General features: G+C 53.0%; 1 long non-coding RNA gene across 1 annotated transcript; it reads right to left on the bottom strand.

Moving 5' to 3' along the window:
- Positions 1–321: 321 nt before the first annotated feature.
- On the bottom strand, positions 322–18,371 carry LOC106725838. Its single transcript, XR_001361827.1, has 3 exons — positions 18,152–18,371; positions 2,577–2,696; positions 322–814 (listed from the first exon to the last, which is right to left on the bottom strand). It is a non-coding gene; the product is annotated as an uncharacterized LOC106725838 (long non-coding RNA).
- Positions 18,372–22,282: the final 3,911 nt, after the last annotated feature.

The following is a 22,282-nucleotide window of genomic DNA, read 5'->3' as shown; positions in this document are numbered from 1 at the left end:
AACTCCTGAGGTCACTTGGAGAATGTATTAATGTTACCAGCAAGATGACGAGACCTCGTTTCTTTTTCTTTTTTTATTAATATGTTTTTATTGATTTTTAGAGAGACAGGAAGGGAGAGGTATAGAAAGATAGAAACATCATCGATTGGCTGCCTCCTGCATGCCTCATACTGGGGATCAAGTCCGCAACCCAGATATTTGCCCTGACGGAATCGAACCAGTGACCTCTTGGTCATGGGTTGACTGACACTCAACCACTGAGCCACACCGGCCTGGCAGTTCTTATCTTCTTGAAGGAAAGATTTCAATCAAGAGACAAAGTGTAGTAAAGTAAGTAAGAATTTATTGGCCACACCACAAATATATTTAGGACGGAGAAACAAGGAAGGGCACAGAAGAAGCAACGGGAGAGTCCAGGCTGGGCTGCTTTGGCTCACTGAGAAGTCAGAGAAAAGGGGGCCTTGAAGACAGGTTCAGGCAGTGAGCCATGGATGAGCTGCCGCTGCCCATTGCTCCCCTGGTGGCAAGTCTCATAGGGCCCCTAAGAGGAAAGAAGGGGAAAGGGAATGGCTCCCCTGGGGAAGAGCAGGCGCGGGTCCTTCATCCTGAGCGTATTTATCTCTCTCTTGTGGGTGTAAATCTCAGGGGAGGTCTCAGGAGAGGGTCTTAATAGAATATTCACCAGCTTTCCAGGTGTGCTCTTTCAGGGTGGTGACTGGTCCCTGTCAGGGCAGTGGGTCATTAGCCAATGCAGCTGGTCCTGAGGCGGCCATGGCGCCACTTGTCTGGTTTTGCTGCTTTTCTGGATCTGGAGCTGAAGTACAACAGAGGCCTAGATGTTATCTTTTGGGAGGAAAAGGCCAGGGGCTCTGAGCCGAAGGAGCAGTGATATGAAAGCTCAGGGGTCCAAAACCACACGACACGTTCTTGTTTTCCCAGTTTTGCCCCTTGCTAGGCAGCTGGGGCTTTCTGCCCTGGTGAGTTTATGTACCTTGCCCATTGTCCTTGCTCTGCTCGTGTCTGTCTAACTGCCTATAGCATTAAGGGCAGAAAGCAAAGGAAGATGAGTGCCTTAGTGATCAGATGAGAGAGGATAAAGCGGGGCACTGGGGGTGCTGAAGGAAAGGGATTGCTCAGAGAGGTAGCAGCTCTGGCCCTATTTTCAGAAGACTAGTCCTTGCTTGACCTCTGATCATCTACTGCTAAGGAAGCTCAAACAGTGGCCGTTTATTAGACAACAACTGAATACCTACTAAGTGCAGGACATGTCAGCCCTGGAACACAAGAAACAGACAGCCTCTGTCCTCAGAGCTCAGGTTCCTGTGGTGCAGTCATTCTTAAACAGTTAGCAATAGAACTCATGCACTTTCCCCCTCTAACCTCCCACAATTCTGAGAGAAGTTTAATTATTTAGGTGCAATCATCTCTCTGCCACCATCTCTCCCAGGTCCCTGGGAGACTTCTCTGTCATTTCCCATAGGACCAAGTACAGTTCTGAATACATAACTAAGTACTCATTTAGTATTTGCTGAGACTAATGAGTCTCAATGGGGAAAAACTATTTCCAGACTGACCTTGAACCCAGACCACAAATTCCTTAATCTATCCTGGCAGTTTTTAAGGGGTGCTGCTTATCTTTCAGTCTCTGTCAAAGAATGAAGCTGACTGATGGGGCGGTCCTGTGAGGTCACATCCTGTTTCTGCAGGCGCAGTGAGGATGACACTGCTGAGCCTTTAAGGCCGCCAAGCTGTATGGGGGGGAGGGGAGTGGGGGAGGGGTGCAGATCTCTGCAGCTGCCAGTCACCCCCAAAGAACCAATCAGCACAAGATATCTGGAACTACAAGCTGATCTCTGTGATAAATGGGAGGGCTGTGACCAGCATTGGGGTGGGTGTTTCATATTACCACAAGCCCAAGGCTAGCCCAGACTTTGATTGTTGTGGTTAAGTACAGACAAGCCTTACTTTGGGAAGGAAGGGACCCCTCACAGCTCTTCCTGAGGGCTCCAGTGCCTGTGGCTCAAGAGTGAGAAATGGGACAGGACCTGGGAGCCCTGAGTAGGAACTGGCCATGGGAGGTCATGGTGTACATATTGCGGGGACTGGTGTGCATTTTGGGGCTGTTTTTATTTCTGGGACCTGCATGTTTCTATTTCCTCTTTGCCCTTCCTTAGGATTGACTACAGCCCTCTGGGAATTTGCAGCTGCATAAGGGTCTGGGATCTTGGGAGGGGAGGTGATGGACAGGCTAAGGACCACCAGGCCACGCTCAGGACAGGACCAGGGGGTGGGGGATGCTGAAGCTTTGGGTTTTCATGAGGGGTTCTCTCTCTCCCTCTCCCAGACCCTGTCCCAGCAGCAGGGTGGCGCAGGGCATGACTGAAACTATTTCTTCCTTTTATTTCTGGCAAACCTACAGGAGGGGAGTTCCCCTTCTCTGTTTGTTTTGATTCTGTTGTTTTCTTAAAGAGAGGAAGGAAAACCATCATCACTTTTTCGGTTTTATGAACAAAGGCAGGCAGAGGATGTTCGCTGGGGCTGGGGCTGGGGCTGGGGCTGTGGGGGCTGGGCCTCACCTCCGTCTCCCCCTCAGTCTTCTCTCCGGCAGGTTGGAGCCCCCAGAACACAGATCAGGCCCGGTGGTGTGGAGTCAATTTTAGGTGCTGGCTCTGCCTTTGAACCTCTCTGAGGTGCATCTGTAAAAATGAGAGTTGTCAGATCTGCTTTATAGGATTGTTGAGACTAAAAACAAAAGGAAAACACTAACCTGTAAAACACAGTGTCAGGCATACAGTAAATGCTCCAGAAATGTCCTTCCTTTGTTTCCTTCCATTTGTGTGTGTGTATTTGTGTGTGTGCATTTGTGTGTGTGTGTGTGTGTGTGTGTGTGTGTGTGTGTGCGCGTGCGCGCACATGTGCTCCCACCACATGCTATCCTTTGGCCCAGTTGCATGGAGTGGGGGAAACTTCTCTACTGGGCAGTCACAGGCCCAGATGCCTAAGCTCATCAGTGACTGACAAGAATGCAAATAGTGGAGTGGCTTTTGTTCAACATGTGGACTCGGCCTGGGTTTGAATCCTTGCTCTGTGACATGGGCACATGTGACTTAACCTTTCTGGGCCCCAGTTTTGTAATCTGTAAAAGGGGGGGGGGGGTGGTAATGGGGAGTTTCTGTGAGAATTAAATGAGATAAGGAATTCATGGGACTTACTTAGCACAGGTCCCAGTTGGTGCTTAATAAATGCTCCATTTAAAAACAAAAAAAGAAAAACAAGCCCACAGGTTACTCTGCTTGTGTTCTTGGAGTTGTGGGCTGGTGTGACCCTTCCCCCCTCCCCACCCCCACCCTCACTACTGGAATGGTCTCCGTGTCCTCCCTGGGACCCCCTCCTGGCTCCAGCAGCTGCCTGGACCTCCTTCAGGACAGAGCTCACCCTGCTGAGCGCCCCCTCCTGAGTTTTTCCCTCCTGGGTCTTGTCTCCCCTCCTGTGGCTTGGCCAGGCCCAGCCCCCATGCCCAGCCCCAGCCTCCTCCACCCCAGGCCCAGCCTCTGCATAGGGGACCAGAGTGTTGGTTCCCAACCACATGAAGAAAGGCACACGGAAAAGCCATAAACCCGAAGGCTGAGAGGGATGTTTGTCAAAGCAGGACAGATCTGTGGCCAGGGACATGGAGGGAGTGTGCTGGGACTTGAGCGGAAGCGGGCATTACAGGGGAGAGGGGATGAGCACCGAGGAGCTGGCTGGGCAGGGCAGGAAGGAGGCCCATTAACACTTCGGCCCCGACTGCGCTTCCTCTGGCACCTCAGCCAGGGTGCACACAGGCGCGTTTGTCCAGCATTCACTGTGGCACTGTGTTCAGCGTGGCCCCTGCCCCCAGCCCCAGGTGGGCGGTGTTGCCTGGGCACAAGTGCCCTTTATGAATGGGCAGTGCCGGAGGAAGGCAGCACCTCCTTGGACCGGGACCACCCCCCAGAATTCAGAGTTGAACCTGGAGCTTCCTCCCTCCTGGCCATGTAGGCACACAGGGAGCCTGGTCACATGGGGTGGAGGGGTGTGGCTTTGCCCCACGACCGCCCCCCCACCCCCCGCCATCCCTACCCCTCCAATCTTCAGGCTACATCCCAGGAGAAGACAGCCAGGTTAGGAAGAGTCCCTCAAGTGACCTCTCCAGGGCCCAGTCTGGGGGATGGTCCCCTCACCTTGTCTGCTGCCACCTCCTGGGGCTGAAGTAGGGGATTTTCAACTCCTTGAGGGGCTCTAAGGGGTGAGTGTTGCCTTGGTGAGGACTACAGAGGAGAGAGAAAGCAGGTCCCCCATCGCCCTTCCTCCTCCATTCCAGGAGGAGTGGGGCCTTCGTCAAGCATCCAGGGACAGCCTGACCACCCTCTCCGTGGGCCCAGTCCATGAGAGCCTGGGATTGAATTCTCAGAGGGGCCCCAGGAGCTCTTCCTAGGGCCAGTGGGTGACAGAAGTCACACATCTCACAGACAAACCCTCCTGTTCAGGTCCCACAGCACTTCGGTCCCCCCATCACACAGATCCTTAAGTCCCACTTAAGTTCCTCTCCCCCAGGCCTGCCTTATCTATTGCCCATTGAATCCGTTGACAGGTGCAGGCACGTGCTGGCTGCCTGTCAGCGCCCCCTAGAGAGGGCCCAAGGACCTGCATTCCATTCCCCTCCCTCGAGGGGGAGGATCACAGTAAAGGGTTTCTCCCCGGGAGGAGAGGGGAGAAGGACAGGAGAATGGACTCTGAGCTCCACTCCCTGTGGCCATGACTCCAGGCTCACCACGGGTGCAGGTGACCCCTTTCTGTAGGTATCATTGTCCTCCTTTTACACACGGGACACAGGGAGAAAGAGGCCTTGCCTTCTAGGGTTTGCAGGGAGGGCTCCTCAGTGAGGGGCATCCTCTGTGGTGACTAAGCTGAGTCCTGCCTGGTGGTACCCCGCGGGCCCTGTGCCCCTACTGCCCCTTCTCTCTGCTGGGCTCTGTGTGGTGGGTGGACTGGGTTAGGGTGGGAGGGAGGGAGGGAGGGAGCCAGGCCCTAACTTCACCCCTTTTCTAGGCCAGGTGCTCAGTCTGATGAGCTTCCCTACCCCCTGGAGAAACCCTGTGAGTGTGACACTGCTCTTGACCACAGCCACCAATGTTTTTTTTTTTTTTTAAATCCTCACCTGAGGATGTTTTTTTATTGATTTGAGAGAGAAAGAGGAAGGAAGGGGGGAGGGGAGAGAGACATTGATGTGAGAGAGAAGCATCGATCGGTTGCCTCCCATATGCACCCCGACCGGGGATCAAACTCACAGCCTAGGTATGTGCCCTGACTGGGAACTGAACCTGTGACCCTTCGGTGCACAGGACGACACTCCAACCACTGAGCCACATGAGCCAGGGCCACAGCCACCCATGTTGACTTGGGTTCATCTCCCACCTGACGGCCAGGCTGAAGGAAATGTAACCGGAGGGCACGACACGGGCCTCAGTCACAAATCCAAGTCCTTTCACAATCTGCAGAGTCAGAGGCAAGGCTGGCTGTCAGGCACAGACACCCCCAATGCCGCACAAACACTGACAGAAGCGCTTCCTCCACGCCCAGCACCCCCCTCCTCCACAACGCGGATATCCATGCGGACACACCTCTGGCACAAACACACTCTCGCCACCCGCGCCCAGCCCTCTGCGGCACGGACGGACAGTACAGACACCCCCAGCTGATGAACACACAGCACCCCCCGCCCCGTGGAAACTTTCCTCCAACCACAACCTCACGGACATGTAGATGCCACAGCTCGCCTCACAGATACCCCCTCCTGACCTCAACCACACTGATAAGCTCAGAGATTCAAGACACCTGCATGTCAGAGAGCCTCCCTCACCTGTGTGCGCGTGCCCACAGACTCACGCTCGGCCCAGAACCCTGAGCCAAGCCCCTCTCCTCCCAGTGTATGCTGCTAGACCACTTATTTATGATTCATGGATTTTGAAAGGTGGTGTGTGTGTTCCTCCCAGTGTATGCTGCTAGACCACTTATTTATGATTCATGGATTTTGAAAGGTGTGTGTGTGTGTGTGTGTGTAAGCGGGGGGAGGGGGGGTGGGGGGGGAGTATGAGAATATGCAGACAAGCAAAGTGGAGAGGAAGAGAAGGAAGGAAAAGCTCGGTGACTCACTTCCAGTTTAACAATGCCACATCTCAGCTCCCCAGCCAGGGGGAAGGGCCCGCTTGTCAACACCGCCGGGGCCTGACTGTGGGATGGTAAGTGAGGTCCTGTCCCCAGGCCTATCAGACCAGGAGGTGAGGACCCCCTCCAGAGACAGTTGCCCTTCCCTGTGTGCACGCCGCTCCCCACACCTGTGTCCGGACCTATCTCTAGGTGCTCTGGCTGCATTCCCCGTTCCTGACCAAGCAAGCCCCAGGGCCCTTGTGGATCCTCCCCCACAAGCCTGAGGCCAGGCGTGCCCCCAGTACTCACAGCCGGGCCTATGCTCCGGGTTCTAGGTCCCATATTTGCTACCCAACTGCTCACTGCCTGAGTGCCCTCCGGGCCCCCATACCTGTCTTCTCCATCCTCCAGGCTCTAGCTTCTTCCCTGATGCCATCTCCTGGCCCTGAACTCTTCCAGCCCCAAACCATGGTTTCTATTCCTTACTAGGTGTACCGGTTAATAATGCGGATTTTTTTCAAAAGCTGGAATTACACATATGTTGATATATATATATATGTGATTTGATATGTATGCCATTTTGTTGTATTGACAACAAGCTTCAAAACTTTATATGTCAAATTTTCTGAAGGTGTTAACATCGTAGATATAGTTACGCTTAAAAATGTCAAATTTCATGCCAAAAAAAGAGCATTTGCAGGAAATTGTTTTTTTTAAAGGCATACAACTTTTTTAAAAAAACCTTTTTTAATTTTAATATATTTTATTGTTTTTTTACAGAGAGGAAGGGAGAGGGATAGAGAGTTAGAAACATTGATGAGAGACAATGAGAGAGAGAAACATTGATCAGCTGCCTCCTGCACACCCCCTACTGGGGATGAGCCTGCAACCAAGGTACATGCCCTTGACCAGAATCAAACCTGGGACCCTTTAGTCCGCAGGCCGACACTCTATCCACTGAGCCAAACTGGTTAGGGCTTCAGGAAGTTTTAATTCATTACTTTATTTTGAAGAAAAGTGCTGCTGAAAGTTATATACTTCGGGAAGCTTATGGTGAACATGCTCCATCTCAAGATACTTGTGAACGCTGGCTTAAACATGTTAAAGTGATGATTTCGATGTGAAAGACAAAGAACATCCAGGTCAACCAAAATAGTTTGAAGACCAACAATTACAAGCATTATTGGATGAAGATGCATGTCAAACTCTAAAACAACTTGCAGAAAGAGTAAACATTGCTCAGCAAACAATTTCCGATCGTTTACAAGCAATGGGAAAGATTTTAAAGGAAGGAAAATGGGTGCTACCTCAACTGAACAAAAGACAAATGGAAAACCGAAAAGTCATCAGTAAAATGTTGCTTCAATGGCACGAAAGAAAGTCTTTTTTGCATGGAATTGTGACTGGTGATGAAAAGTGGATGTATTTTGAGAATCCCAAACACACAAAATCATGGGTTGATCCAGTTAAACCATCAATATCAACTGCAAGGCCAGGTGCCACATCAACTGAACAAAAGACAAATGGGAAACCAAAAAGTCATCAGTAAAATGTTGCTTCAATGGCACGAAAGAAAGTCTTTTTTGCATGGAATTGTGACTGGCGATGAAAAGTGGATTTATTTTGAGAATCCCAAACGCACAAAATCATGGGTTGATCCAGGTCAACCATCAACATCAACTGCAAGGCCAAATCACTTCAGAAAGAAGACAATGCTCTTTGTTTGGTGGGATCAGGAAGGTGTGGTATTATGAGCTTCTAAAACCAGGTGAGATCGTTAATACGGATCGCTACCGACAACAAATAATCAATGTGAACCATGCTTTGATCGTAAAACCACCAGATTGGGCCAGAAGACACAGTAAAGTAATTTTACTTCATGATGACGCACCATCACACACTTCAAAACCAGTTAAAGACAGGTTAAAAGATCTTGCCTGGGAAGTATTAACCCATCCGCCGTATTCACCAGACCTTGCTCCTTCAGATTACCACCTGTTCCGATCGATAGCATATGCACTTTCTGAGCAGCACTTCAAAACGTTTGAAGAAGTGGAAAATTGGGTCTCTGATTGGTCTGCCTCAAAACAAGAAAAGTTCTATTGGGACGGTATCCACAAATTACCTGAAAGATGGGGGAAATGTGTAGCTAGCAATGGACATTACTTTGAATAAAGCACTTTTGATGTTTCTCTTGAAATTATCGTGTTTTCTTTGATTACAAAGTCCACATTATTAACCAGTAAATGGTCAATCCGCATGTTTAACCAGTATCCGAATTTTTAACCGGTAAAGGGTCAATCCGCATTATTAACCGGTACCCCTAGTATTTTCTGGGTAGTGAGCCTCCCAGTTAGAGTATGAGCTCCTGAAAGGCAGGTTCTGAAATTTCTTCTTATGCCTCCAGAACTCCAACTCCCCCACTCCTACCTCTGCCAGCAGGGCCCTGGAAACTAGCAAGGTCTTGAGGGAAGGGCAATAAGGGAAGAGAAGGACCAAAAACAAGGGAGCTCTTCTTGGGTCTCTGCTCACTAGTAACTGGTTTCCCTCTGGACTTGAATGTCTGGGAGGCCCCTCCCCATCCAGCCGCTCACACAGGCTGGGACATCCAGGGAGGATTTCTCATTAGGTTCCCTCTTCCCTCTCCCCCATGAGGGCCCAGAGAACAGGGCAGGGCCGGGTCTACTGTCCTCCTTCTTGGAGCCAGGCCTGTGCTGGCTTTTCTCATGAGCTCGCTTACCCCACCATAACCCTATGTTATAGGGGCTCTCAGACTCAGTTTACAGTTGAGGAAACTCAGGCTTCCAGAGGCCGGGGAATTGCCCAGGTTACCCAGCTGGTAAGCAGCAGAGCCCCAGAGCCTGCACTCCCCACCTGGTACTGTCCTGTCCCCACCGCCCCTGTCCCTCAGCAAGCCCTGCCTCTGTCCCCAGTTTGCCTCTGTATCCAGCTGGTCTCCCACCTTGAACGTTTGCTCTGCTTTGCCTGCCTGAAACTCTGTCTATTTTTGCCCCTATTCTTCCCTCAAGCCCCTCACCCCTTTGTCTGACTGCATGTCCTTTAACTTGCCCCTGGAGCAGAGTGAAATTTGCCTGGAGTTGAGGACATTTCTGATTCTCATAGGGAGCCAGGCTTAGCACACACTTTTGCATGTGGAAGTCTTTTCTTAAATCTGGGATGAGAAGCTAGACAGGGACCTGTCCTTCCCTCTCCTCAACACCACCAGGGACTGTGCATACAAGAGATGTCCCTCTTTCTGACTCGCTGTCTCACACATTTACACAAATACACATACACATGCACACAGCAGACTTGCCTGCAGAGCCTACACAATCCCCGTTGCAAACGGTGATGGAAAAAACAGGCAATGGGCTCTGAGAAATGCACGGGGCAGATGCTCCTTGTGGCACAAACTCAAGTGTGTGATCCCAGCCTGCAGATAGCTTGTAATTATTTGGTAATAAATCACATTCCAAACCCAAGCCAGCTGCCCCTGGCTTTTTCCCTCTCTCCCGTGCTCCTTGCCAGACCCACAATGTCTCGGCATTGGATGTGAAATATGGTTGTGATTTTCCTGCCTAACCAAAGTCAAGGCTGATTCCTCGATGAGTTCAGTTTTCCTGGAAGATAAAGACTGACCCAGATTCTTGTGTTTTGATGTTATGGAGGCATGGTTTCCAGGGAAGGGGGCAGATGGATAGTCTTTGGATAGAGGGGTCTACCCTTTGCCACAAGGGGGCTTTGGGTGACCCAGTGGGGAGAGGCTAGCACAGCTGGGGGTGGACCTGACCCACCTTGTGTGGTCTTCATGACACAGAGTTGGGAACAGGCCTGGTAGGATTGTACTTCACTACCCCCTTGAAGTTAATGTGGTCTAGTGACTTGCTTTGGCCAATGTAATCTGAGTAAGACCGACACATGCCGCTTCCAGGTAGCAACAACAAAAAAAGAGCTAATGTGTGAACTCTCACATCCCTTCTCGCTGCCATGGTGATGGTGAACAATGATGTTGATGGGAGCGTCCTTTAGCCTGGGTCCTGGAGTGAGGAGAACGGAGTCCAGAACCCTCCAGGTGACCCGCACTGCTCATGTGGCATGAGAGAGAAGTAAGTATTGTTTTAAACCACTGACATGTTGGGATGTTTGTTACCACCACGGCATATCCTGCTTGGTGCGCGTACCTTATAAGGTAGATGAGAGGATTCATACAACAATGCATGTGAAGAGCTTAACACAGTGCCTCTGAATACGCCTCTTCCTCTTCCTCCTTCTCCCTCCTCTTTTCATGTTATTTCACTTTTTATGCAACTTTGAGCCGAGTCACAAGCATTTAACCAGGTTCTCTAAGTGTCTGGTACAGGAGCACAGAAAGGGTCCGGGTGACAGACCTGCATGTCAGTCACTGTCACACGATGTGCTAAGCGCTACATGGTGGTGTGAGGCCAGAGCTAGCTCAGCCAGGGGAGCGAGAAGTAAGTCTATTGGGAGTCTCTAAAGCAGCGGTTCTCAACCTGTGGGTCGAGACCCCTTTGGGGGTCGAACGACCCTTTCACAGGGGTCGCCTAAGACCATCGGAAAACACATATATGATTACATATTGTTTTTGTGATTAATCACTATGCTTTAATTATGTTCAATTTGTAACAATGAAAATACATCCTGCATATCAGATATTTACATTATGATTCATAACAGTAGCAAAATTACAGTTATGAAGTAGCAACGAAAATAATTTTATGGTTGGGGGTCACCACAACATGAGGAACTGTATTAAAGGGTCGTGGCATTAGGAAGGTTGAGAACCACTGCTCTAAAGCAAGCATGTCAAACTCAAAGGCTAACACGGGCCAAATAAATGAGGCAGGTGGCCTGTGGGCCGCAAGTTTGACATGCTTGCTCTAGAGTGAGGTCTGAACTAGGTTACTGGGGTGTTGGTTTGATTTCTTCAAGCAGAGCAAAGAGAAGGTGTGGTCTTCTTCTTCTTCTTCTTTTTATAAATAAAGGGTGTTGTTGTTTTTTAAAAAATATATGTTTATTGATTTCAGAGAGGAAGGAAGAGGGAGAGAGAGATAGAAACATCAATGATGAGAGAGAATCATTGATTGGCTGCCTCCTGCACACCCCCTACTGGGGATCGAGCCTGCAACCCAGGCATATGCCCTTGACAGGAATCAAATCCGCGACCCTTCAGTCTACAGGCTGACGCTCTATCCACTGAGCCAAGCCAGCTAGGGTGAGAAGATGTGTTCTAATAGTGAGAGCAGCAGCCATTTACAGGGCATCTACTCTGTGCCAGCCACTGAACCAGACATGCCAGCCAATTCTCCCTGCCAGAGCGACGATAGCCATGGTGTGAGTACTATTGTCAGCCCATTTTATAGATGAGAAAAACCAAGGCCAGGGAGGTTGCTGAACTCCCTCAAGGTTGGGCAGCTGGTAAATGGCAGAGTGTGTGTGAAGATACAGAAGTGTGGCAACTCCTAACTGGCCTCCAGCCTAGTGCCTCCGGAAGGGCCGTATGACTCCAGGGACATCAGTCTAAGAATGTATTCCTGCTTCGCAGTGTGGCCCGAGGGGAGCTTCCCAAACACAGCCCTGTTCATGAACCTGCTGCGGTTCCCCACGGCATTCTAGACAAGATCTGGCAGTCGGGCTGGCTACTCGGGGCCCCTCCCGGCCTTTCCAGCATTGTCTCTGGCTGCACTCATTCACATTCCCAGGGTTCTTGTCTGAGCCTGAACATTTCCTCCTATTTTCTGCCTCTTGGGTTTTGCTCAAGCATTTGTTTGGAATGCCCTTTCCCAACATACTCACCGTCCCTCCAGAGTTCAGCATTCCTACTTTCTCTCTCTGCCCCAGGTGTCCCTGCTGGAATCCAGTTTCGAGGAGTTGCCTGTTGTGTTGATGTGCTCTGGTTTGAACGCTAGGATGTGCAGGTATTTGCTAATATTCGGCATAGAGGTTTTCAGTCATACATACGTATGATTTATGGGTACATATAAATAGATCAAAGGTGTGTGCTAAGAGCTGTTTTTACTGATAGCAATGCACAAATCTGGAGACTGCTGCCATCTAGACGATGGGGAGTTAGTTGTTGAAGTTTGCCGTTTACTGGCTGTGTGACTTGGGCATGTTCCTCTCTGAGACCACGTTTTCCTACGTGTAAATGGGAATAATATTCGTTCCTACTCCCTGGGGCTAGTGACAGCTCAATGCAATGAAACTTGTGAAGGAAAGAACATCGCCTCCATGTGTCCTGAGTCCCAGCCTGAGAAGGGGCCCTGCTGGGTTCGTCCGGGTGGCTGGTGGGGACTCTGTGGCTCAGGCAGGCGAGGCTGAGGCAATCCCAGTGGTGTTTGATAAAAGGCGGGGACTCTTCCCTGGCCAAGTAAATATTACTATAAGAAAAGACCGTCTCTAGGGAACGGCTCCCTCCCGCTCCCCCCTTGAGGGCCAAAGTCCCCAGGGGCCAGTCTGGAGGCTCCTTTTATGTGACTGTAAAATAATCCAGGGCCTGGCAGGGTCGAGCCTGGGCGGGCCCTGACGCGTAGGTCGGCATTGATGTGGTCAATGATTACCTTTTATGCCAGGCCATAAAGGCAACCGTCCAGCCCCCGGACAATGCCCCCTCCAGACAATGCCCTGGGAGGGTGGGTGGACACACACACACCTGCTGGGCAGGAACCTGTCCGCCCTTGAGGTCTCTGAGGACATCCTCACTAGGTGTCTCCCTCTCCCCCAGGAGTTTCCTGGAGACTTGGCCCAGGAACTAAGGGGGTTTGGAGGACTGTAAGTAGAGCCCAATGAGGTGTGAGACACAAAGAGCTTCACCCCGGGCCCTGGATCCTATTCCAGGTGGGTCTATGCAGAAGGGGGAGTGGCAGTCACCCGGACTCAGGCACCAAGTCCCAGCGGACAGGTGATACAGTTGAAGTCTGGGTGGGAAGTGAACTGCCCAGGGTCCTGAGGAAGTTAACAGCGGCCGGAGCTGGGAGTCGGACCCATCCTCTCCAACATCATTGGATCAACAGGGTCCAGGTGGGAAGGTCAGGATCAGGAAGTTTAAGTCATTTCTCAGAGAACCTATCTCCCCTGAGGCTCAGAGGGGATCAGGAAGGACCTGAGGGCCTAGTTGTGAGGCCAACGTTGCCAACAGACCGAGAATGACCTCAGGTGGCCATAGAGGCCGTCTGCTGGGCCCGCGCTGTGCTCCCACAGGCCCATTTCTCTGTCCTAATGGGGATGGGGAGGCCGGCTGAGAGGGGCAGGACTGGGGCATAGACAGCCAGATTACTATTCCACCCTCTAGGTCAATGATGGCGAACCTATGACACGCGTGTCAGAGGTGACACGCGAACTCATTTTTTTGGTTGATTTTTCTTTGTTAAATGGCATTTAAATATATAAAATAAATATCAAAAATATAAGTGTCTGTTTTACTATGGTTGCAAATATCAAAAAATTTCTATATGTGACATGGCACCAGAGTTAAGTTAGGGTTTTTTAAAATGCTGACACGCCGAGCTCAAAAGGTTCGCCATCACTGCTCTAGGTGGATAAGGCCCAGGAACCTTTGTTCAGCTGGAGAAGCGGGGGCTGAGGCCCCTGGCAGGGGTTCTGGCAGGTTCAGGTACCCGGGGCATGGCTGTGGGGTGCCCGAGGCTGGAGGTCAGGAGGCCTGCGTCCAGGCCCGGCCTGCTCTGCCTGGGCATCACTTTCCTTCCGAGGGGAGAGCTCTACGCTCTCTTCTTGGTGGGCAGGGTGGGGATTGAACCCAAGACTCCAGGGGGCAGCTCTCGGACAAGCCAGGCGCTATCTGGAGGAAAGAGGGCTGTGACTTGCAGTGGCCATAAACATTCCATGGAATCCTAGTGGAGTTGCTTTGAGACGGGCTGGAGTGGTCCAATCAACCTTTGGCTCTGATAAAGATAAGTGGACCCAAGGTGATAACACACAAACCAGAAACTGTCAACACCGGCTAATTAGGGTACTGGGTGCTGCACCACACCCGTTACGAACTGACGTGGGGAGAAATCTCAGGTGAGGGAGCTGGGTTTGACCTGGGTGGGGAGGGTCTGGGCTCACTGCCTGTACCTTCGCCTTATGGCCTTTTTGTCACCTTCTCCTTCCAATGATTTCCCCACCTCCACCCTCAGCCCATTCCTCTGCCTACATGACATTACATAACAGAACATGAAAGAACAAAATCTATCCAAACATTGTGCAATATGACATGATTAGCATGATGTAACACAGTGGAAAGAGTCCTGAGCTGGGTGCCAAGAGACCTGATTTTGCCTTGCTGGGCATGACCTTGAACCAGTCATTTCTTTGGGAACGTCAGTCCTCCGCTCTGCAACATGAGGGGTGGAGATGGGGCAGTGATACAGTGACCCCCCGCTGGGGTCCTGCTAGGTCTAACGTTCATGTTCTTTTGCTACAAAACCCTGCAGTCTTCGAAGCACACAAACCATGCTGCTGATGCCACCAGCAATGCTGGGGTGTGCGTGACACTTGACAGAATCACAAGTCTGTCTGCAGGAGCGGGAGCCCATGCGGAGGGCCCCAGGGCGTGGACAGTTCTCAGGGCCCCTGGAATTCCTCAGGGCCCCTGGAATTCCTCTCCCCGTCTGAGCCAGAAGTCAGTGCGCTTGCTGCTTGCTCTTGGGCACTCGTTCTATTTTTAACTCAGTGCCTCTTAAATAAATGTGGTATTGGCTCAATGGTTCATTTCCCTCCATCGTCTGCACCTCCACCCCTCCAAGTGTACACACACACTGGAGTGGCCACCCAGAGGTGACAGGGTGCTGTGCCCAGGCCAGTGTCCAGGCCCAGGCTAGGCCGCCTGCGAGCTGGTTCAGCCCCACACCTCTCCCAAGGTCAGCCCCCCACAGATTCCGCTTCCTGCAGTAACGCCCAACCTGAGAGCAGGCAGAAGCCCCCACTGTCCTGGGAACTGGTAGGAAAGGCGAGAATAGGGTTGGCCAGGGTGAGCAGAGGGGAGGAAGGTGGAGGGGAGTGAGAGAGGAGGAGGGCTCTGATCATCCTCCCTGTGGCCACTTCTCCAGGCAGCAAAGAGTTGCCTGCACGGCTAACTTGCCAGGCTAGGTGCCGGGCAGCAAGGCGGGGTGGGAACTCGGGCCCAGGCCCCCACCAGCTCTCACAGAGCTCAGGAAGGAAGAGGGCCAATGCCAACACCTGGGGACTGAAGTAACAGGCTCAGCAGAAGCCACTGCAAGGGGCAGAGGCTCTAGGTTGGGACAGTTGCTCCTGTGGGGGCAGTGGGCAGGGGTGCAGTGAAGAAGAGAAGGGAGGGTCCCGGGAAGGTGGGCAGAAATGTATCATTCCATAACCTCTCTCAGCTTCGGTTTCCTCATCTGAACAATGGGTACAATTAATGGTACTTGATTCATAGGCTTCTGTGGGGATCAAATGAATGGAGACATGTAAAGCTCTCAGTACAGGGCTCCAGTGTTGACCTGTGGATTGCTGGCTTCTGGTCGGGAAGGCAAGGAGGGAGGGCATTTTGGGCTGAGCCATCAACAGCATGTACATGGGGAAAAACAAAACAAACCAAACCAAAACAAAAAACAACAAAAAACAAAGAACAGAAAAGAAAATACTCTGACCCTAAGCCGTCTGCAGGTCCTGGGAAGTAGTGCCGAGCCACCGTGTGTGCAGGCAGGTGCAGGGACAGGTACAGGCGCAGGGGAGGTGTGCGGCGGGCCACTCAGCAATCGCTAAGCCTAACCCAGGGACAGTGGGCCCAATCGGGCAGACCCTGTTGGGAAAGTCCCCAGAACTGGGCCACCAGGGCTGATCTCAGCTGCTAGGGGTTGTGTCAGGGCCCAAGGCTTTGTGGGGCTTTAATATTTTCTATGAGGCTAGAGTGGGGGGGGAGGGTGGAGACCTTGAGGGGTTGCCAACGATGAGGAGTCTAGAGGTGAGTACAGTGTGTGTGTGTGTGTGTGTGTGTGTGTGTGAGAGAGAGAGAGAGAGAGAGAGAGAGAGAGAGAGAGAGAGAGAGAATTGTAAGTTGGGGTTATGTGATTGGTGCCCGTTTTGAGGAGGGGCCTCTCCCCGAGACTGGGCAGGCTCTGCTCGTGCTCCAGTACCAGGAGGCGCCAGGGCCTCCTTAAGGAGAGGCCAGGAGGCCCCTCCCTGGCCTGCCTCAGCCCCACACCTGCACTGTTTCATCGCTGGTCAGAGCGTGGCTGGGTGTGAATGGGAGTGTGTGTGTGTGTGTGTGTGTGTGTGTGTGTGTGTGTGTGTACATGTGGCAATTCTAGATCAAAGAATGCTCAGAAGGTCCTGCTGAAGGTCAGCAAGCAGCGAGGGCCTGGCCCGCCTCCTCAGCCCCTGGCACCCAGACAGCTCCTTCCTTCCTACCCAAACCCGCCAGGCTGACTGGCCTCTGACTGGGGCTGGGCAGGAGGAGGGGCTGGAAGTGCCTGGGAGGAGCCCATTTAGTTGAGTGCTAAGAGGCAGGCCCCACACTAGGCCCCGGGCAGGGGGCAGTGTTGCTGGGGCTTTGCTGCCAGTGCCCAGGTCCGAGTTAGGAGCTGGGGCCTGGGGTCAGCAGGTAGGACATGCTCTTGGGCCCCCTCAGCAGCAGGTGGAGGTCCCCGAGGTGAATAGTCAGCAGATGGCTGCGCACAGGCCCGGAAGGTCTTGGGGGACTGGCTGCACAGTGTGGTGGGCAGCTCCCGGGAAGGCTGCAGGGCTCGTCCAGCGTGGGGAACCCTCAGGGGCAGGCCCTGTGGCACCCAGCACAGGGAAGGACACACAGTGATGCAAGCTCTGGTAATGGGATGGGACTGAGGAAAGCAGGTGGGGGGAAAAATGCTGGACCCCAAGAGTCCAGAAAAAGCCCCCGGGGACACACTGCAGTGGTTCTCAACCTTCCTCTGTGGGTCTCACGCCTGCCAAGGCCCCGACAAAGAGAAGAGGATCAGCCCACTTCAAGCTTTGTGGCCCCAGATACTGCATCTGTGGGACTGTGGGTGGGCCCTTCTCGTTTATCCCAGTTCCAGCCATAGCAGCCCCGAGGAAAAGTCTCCCCTGAAAGAGGCCGCCTTTGAGCTTTCCAGGAATGCTGGGCTGGGCAGAGCCCGGGCGCGGGGAAGGGACGGGCATGGGGGGGGGGTATATTTCAGAGCTCAGTGTTCCCACGGGCCTGGTGCCTGGCCAGGGAGGAACCAGGAGGTCACAGGGATGTGCGTGGCAACATGAGGATAAGGCAAGTGTGTGTGTGTAGGGAGGATAGGGGACAGACACACAGACATGGGGCTGGAAATGACCTGGAATGTCACAAGTCTGTGCTCCTAAAGCCAAAGGCAGCTTAGACCAAGTAACTCACCTTTTCTTGCTTAAAAATATAAGTTTAAAGAGACAATAGTATAGCATAGTGGTTTATAATGGGGGCTCTGGTGGCACGCAGCCTGGGGTTGAATCCAGACTACGCTGCCCACTCCTAGCGGCTGTGACTTCAGGTAAATTGCTCCATCCATATCCTTGTCTCAGTTTCCCCAACTGTAAAATGGGCATCAGGGTCACTGCCAGGATTAAGTGAAGTGCTTCAAAATGGGCCTTACACAGAGTGCACACTACACAGGTGTGATTGGCCCCGAAGGAATAAATGCCATGCCAATCCATCAATCAATGCCAGGCTCAGGCCCAGGTCAGCGCTGAGCCCACATGGGGTGTGGCATGGCTACCAGCGTCAGCACATCCAAAGTCCCTGGACCTGCTGAGTTGGCAGAGGGCCTGCCCTGGCACTCCCCAGCCCTGAAGAAAGCCCTAGAAAAGTGCCGGGGCTTTCCCAGGTGTCAGTGGGCGGAGGGAACAGGGGACTAGGAGACTGAATGTTCCTTCCATGGCCTGCTGACCTCCCTTGCCATCGCCGTGGGCTGGGCTGGGCTGACTAGTCGGTTGTGCATTTTTTCCATGGGAAGCTGAGGGTGAGAGAGGGTGCAGGACTCACTCCATGGCGGCTGTAGGGACGAGTGTGTGCTTGTGGAAGCTCACCATCCTCCTTCCATGGGCTGAGGCCTGCTCTGGCTGGAACCCCATAGCAGCTAGTCCACACCGGTCCATCTGGCACCAATTTTTAGCTGACTTACACTTCTAATGATTTCATCCAGCTATTCAGTTGGTTAAGTCTGCCAACAAACACATATTAGGCCTTACTGCAGTGGTTCTCAACCTTCCTAATGCCGCGACCCTTTAATACAGTTCCTCATGTTGTGGTGACCCCCAATTTCATTGTTACAAATTGAACATAATTAAAGCATAGTGATTAATCACAAAAACAATATGTAATTATATATGTGTTTTCCGATGGTCTTAGGTGACCCCTGTGAAAGGGTCATTCGACCTCTAAAGGGGTCGCGACCCACAGGTTGAGAACCGCTGCCTTACTGTGTGTCACGCTGTTAAACTTTAGGTATACAGAGGTCTCTGTCTTGAATGATGGGACCAGTACATGGGGTCCCGGACTGAGATGGGAAAGGGGTTCCTGGCGGTAGGAATAGTGTGAACCACGGTATATGGGGAGGGGATGCCTACCCCAAGGCATGAACTGTGGCTGGAGGGAGGAGGGAACCTGTCTCAGGGCAGGAGACAGGGCTGGACGGTGACATCTGGAAGGTGACTCAAGCTAAGGTTTTCCTTGGAAGGAGCCATCGAAGGTGAAACTTCAAATATCCGGAGGGGTGTGTGTGTGTGTGTGTGTCTGCTATAACTTGGGCACTCCCCAGTTACTTTGGGAGGGCTATTTTTAGAAGTCTTAGCCCATAGATATGGCCCCTACCTCCACCCCATCCTATGAACACCTGCTCAAGTGAGAACATCTGGAGGTGATTCCACATCTGGGCTTGTACCTGGTTGGAAGGTGCATCTCTGGGCATCAGGCCAAGCAGGTGTTGGCCTCCCTGGGAACCTGGCCTGGGGAGGAGATGGGGAGTGGGATGGGGAAAGTGTCTGGGGTGGGACTATCTGGTCTCCAGGTGCTTGTGGGGCTTCAGAGAGTGACTGGGTGGAGCTGTTCAGTGGCCATCCACACATTTCTGTCTATTTGCCCATCCATCCTCCTGTGCCTTTCAGTCCATCTGCCAGTCTGTCCATTTGTTCATCCATTTGCCACCTGTCTGTCCCTGCCCCCACCTCCATCAGGCTGCTCCCCTCGGGCACCTCATTCTTCAGTCCTGTGATTTGGGCTGTGGTCACAGGCCTGGCCCTGGCCCTCAATAGCCCCTGGGTCACAGTACACCTTCCTCATTACTGGTGGTCAGGCCCAGGCGGCCTCCACTTCACCCCATGGGCATCCTGAGGTCCTAGCACAGACTTGGTGCTCACTTACCAGTCCTAGTGTCAAAGATGCTCAGATGCCAGCCCTCTTCCCAGAAGGCCCTCCCTTCTCTCACTGTACAAGGCTCCTCTCCACCCGCCAAGGGCTGCAGACTACCCTGCCCTGCCCTGCCTTCTCAGGCTCGCTCTGTGCAGCTGCCTGCAGGCTGTGGGAGGCCCATCCCAGGCCTGTGAAAGCAGTGCCCAGCGCTCCTGGATGGGGAGGGGCTGCCTAAAACTCAGGGCAAACCAGGGGATTTCCTGGGACATGGCCCAGCCAGCCCTTGCCCGACTCGGAGCTCCAGCACAGTGCTGTGGCTCCCCAGGAAGGTTTTCCTATAGAAAGCAGATCCCCACTCCATCCCAAATAGGGGCTTCACTCTACTGCTTCCCTGGGACCCCCCACTCAAGGCCTCTCCCTGGCCCGGACTCTGGGTGTGGGGATCGGCCAGGCCAGAGAAGGCCAGGCCTCCTAGTTCTGCCCTCTCCAGGGCCTAATAGAACTTAACCCCGGTGTGGGGATGGGGGTAAGGATGGGGGGGGATAATTAAACACAGAATGTGTGTGTGTGTGTGTGTGTGTGTGTGTGCGCGCGCGCACGCATGCGAGTGTATATGTGCATTTATTTATAGAGCAAATATGAACACTAGCTATATGCCAGACACTGCTAAAGGTGTTGAAGGAACAACAAACTGGACAAAACCAGCAGGCACTGCCCTCAGGAGGCTGATGTTGTATGTGGGGAGACCCAGGAGCCGCTGGGTGTGTGTCGGTGTGTATGGGGGAGTGTGAGTGTGGTGAGAGGGTGGATCAGGGGCCTGGACCAGGGTTGAGCCTCAGCAATGATGTGTGCATGTAAACGTATGTGTGTGTCTTTGTGGGTGTCCGTGGGCCCCCTGGGTCTGTGCTCGGCAGTTGGAGTGTGTCTGTGCAGGCCCAGAACTGGTGTGTGCATGCATTGCAGCCAGTTTGGAAGGCTGTGTGGCAGCCACACCTGGCTGACTCCCAGGCTGTAAGCCTCTATTTTTAGAAATGACAGCCTGTCGATCCCCCAACACACCTGTTCAGGTGGCCAGCCGCTGAGGAGGGCCCAGCTGGCCTGCCGGGGGAGGGAACCTGCCTCAGCCAGTGCCACCCGCTCTCTGCTGCGCAGGCCCACACAGAGCAGCCTCTGGCCTCCGGTTAAGCAGGATGGGCTGTCCCCAGAGCCCCCATGGTCCATCCACGTGGGACTCCCAGACCCCATATCTGCAGTCCTAACTCCTCTCCCCCGGGAATGCCCCTCCTCACCCCCCTTTGCAGGAGGCCCAGCTCTGGAACCCTCCAGGATGCTGTTGGCCCACCGTGTCCGGCCCTGTCACCCTGAGAGGTGGGTCAGGTGGTGCTGGAGATGGGAGGAGAGATGGGTCAGAGGTGACCTCCTCTCTTACCAAGTGACTGGGCCCCTCCACCAACTCCTCCTTGCAAGAGGCTTCTTTCCTGGCTGCAGGTGGACTGCCCAGAGAGGCAGAAGCTGGGCTGCCTTTTGTGTCGCCCTCCCCTGCCTCTAACCCCCCCTCATTCTCTCCCCTCTGCGTCCTGTCATTCTCATCTTCTCTCTCTCCCCCTTGGTCACCTTTCTAAAGAAAGTTAACAGCAATGTGCACCGAGCTTCAGCGATAACGCAGGCACGGTGCCACGTGCCTTACATATATGATCTCCTTTAAACCTCCCAACAACCTGTGAGGTCACAGAGAGAAAGCTGCCCCTCAGAGGGATCCAAGTCACTCAGTGAGGAGGGCACAGAGTAAGGGTTCAAATCCAGGCTCAGGCAAGTCCTTGCTTATACGTTGTCCTTGGCCCACTCTCCTCCCGGACACGGTCTTGGTGGGAGCTGAGCTGTGGCCCAAGAGCCCCTCCTTGGGCTGTGGAAGGGTGCGCAGAAGGAGGCGGGAATGACAGACACATTGAAGATCCAGGTAATGGCCATGTAAGCTGTGCAGGGGGACCCCAGCTACCTCTCATGCTCTAGCCCCTCCCCTGCTACAGAACCTTCAATGGCTCCCTACTGGCATTGACCAGGGTGAACTCAAAGCCTTCCCAGGCTGGCCTGCAGCCTTTCCTGTGCTACCACCACCTTTTCCTCCCTGACAGCACCTTCTCCACGGGGCCGGTACTTGCTCCTGCTCTGTCGCGGCCTCCGTGCAGCGGCTCTCCTTCCAGGGCCGCTAAAAGGCGGGAATGAAAAAGGCTGTGCCTGGAGCTAAGCACCCACGGACTTCATTTCATTTAATCTGCACCATGTCCCCACAAGCTAGGTTCTTGTGTACAATTTGTACCAATGAGGAAACCGTTCAGAGGAGGCAGCCACCTGCCCACAGCTTGAAAGAGCACAAGTGCGATTCAACACTGTGCCATCCAGTTCCATTGGGTTTAAGAGACAGCTCTTCACTGAAGGCAGCAGCTCCAAGTCCTATGCCAGCAACCGGGGTAGAGAGAGTATTAGGGGAGGAGGCTCGCACACACACACACACACACACACACACGCTTGCCTATTTGAACACACGCACTCAATAGGTGCACACACACACATGTCCGTACCCCACACAGGGTCCTAATACCACTTCCTGTAGGTTCCCTCTGCCCTTTCCCCTCTCAGTTTTAGGTGGGGAGGGAAGGCAGACAGGGAGGAGGGGAGGTGCAGAATTGCTCACCTCCCAGTCTTAAAACCTTCACACTTGTGACTCAGACCCCCAGATGGTCCCTTTCAAGGAATGATCTCTAGTTC

Source organism: Myotis brandtii, unplaced genomic scaffold (genome assembly GCF_000412655.1).
Source record: "Myotis brandtii unplaced genomic scaffold, ASM41265v1 scaffold191, whole genome shotgun sequence".
Taxonomy (NCBI): Eukaryota; Metazoa; Chordata; class Mammalia; order Chiroptera; family Vespertilionidae; genus Myotis; species Myotis brandtii.
Note: the sequence above shows the minus strand (reverse complement) of the source record. Positions and strands in the feature narration are given on the sequence as shown.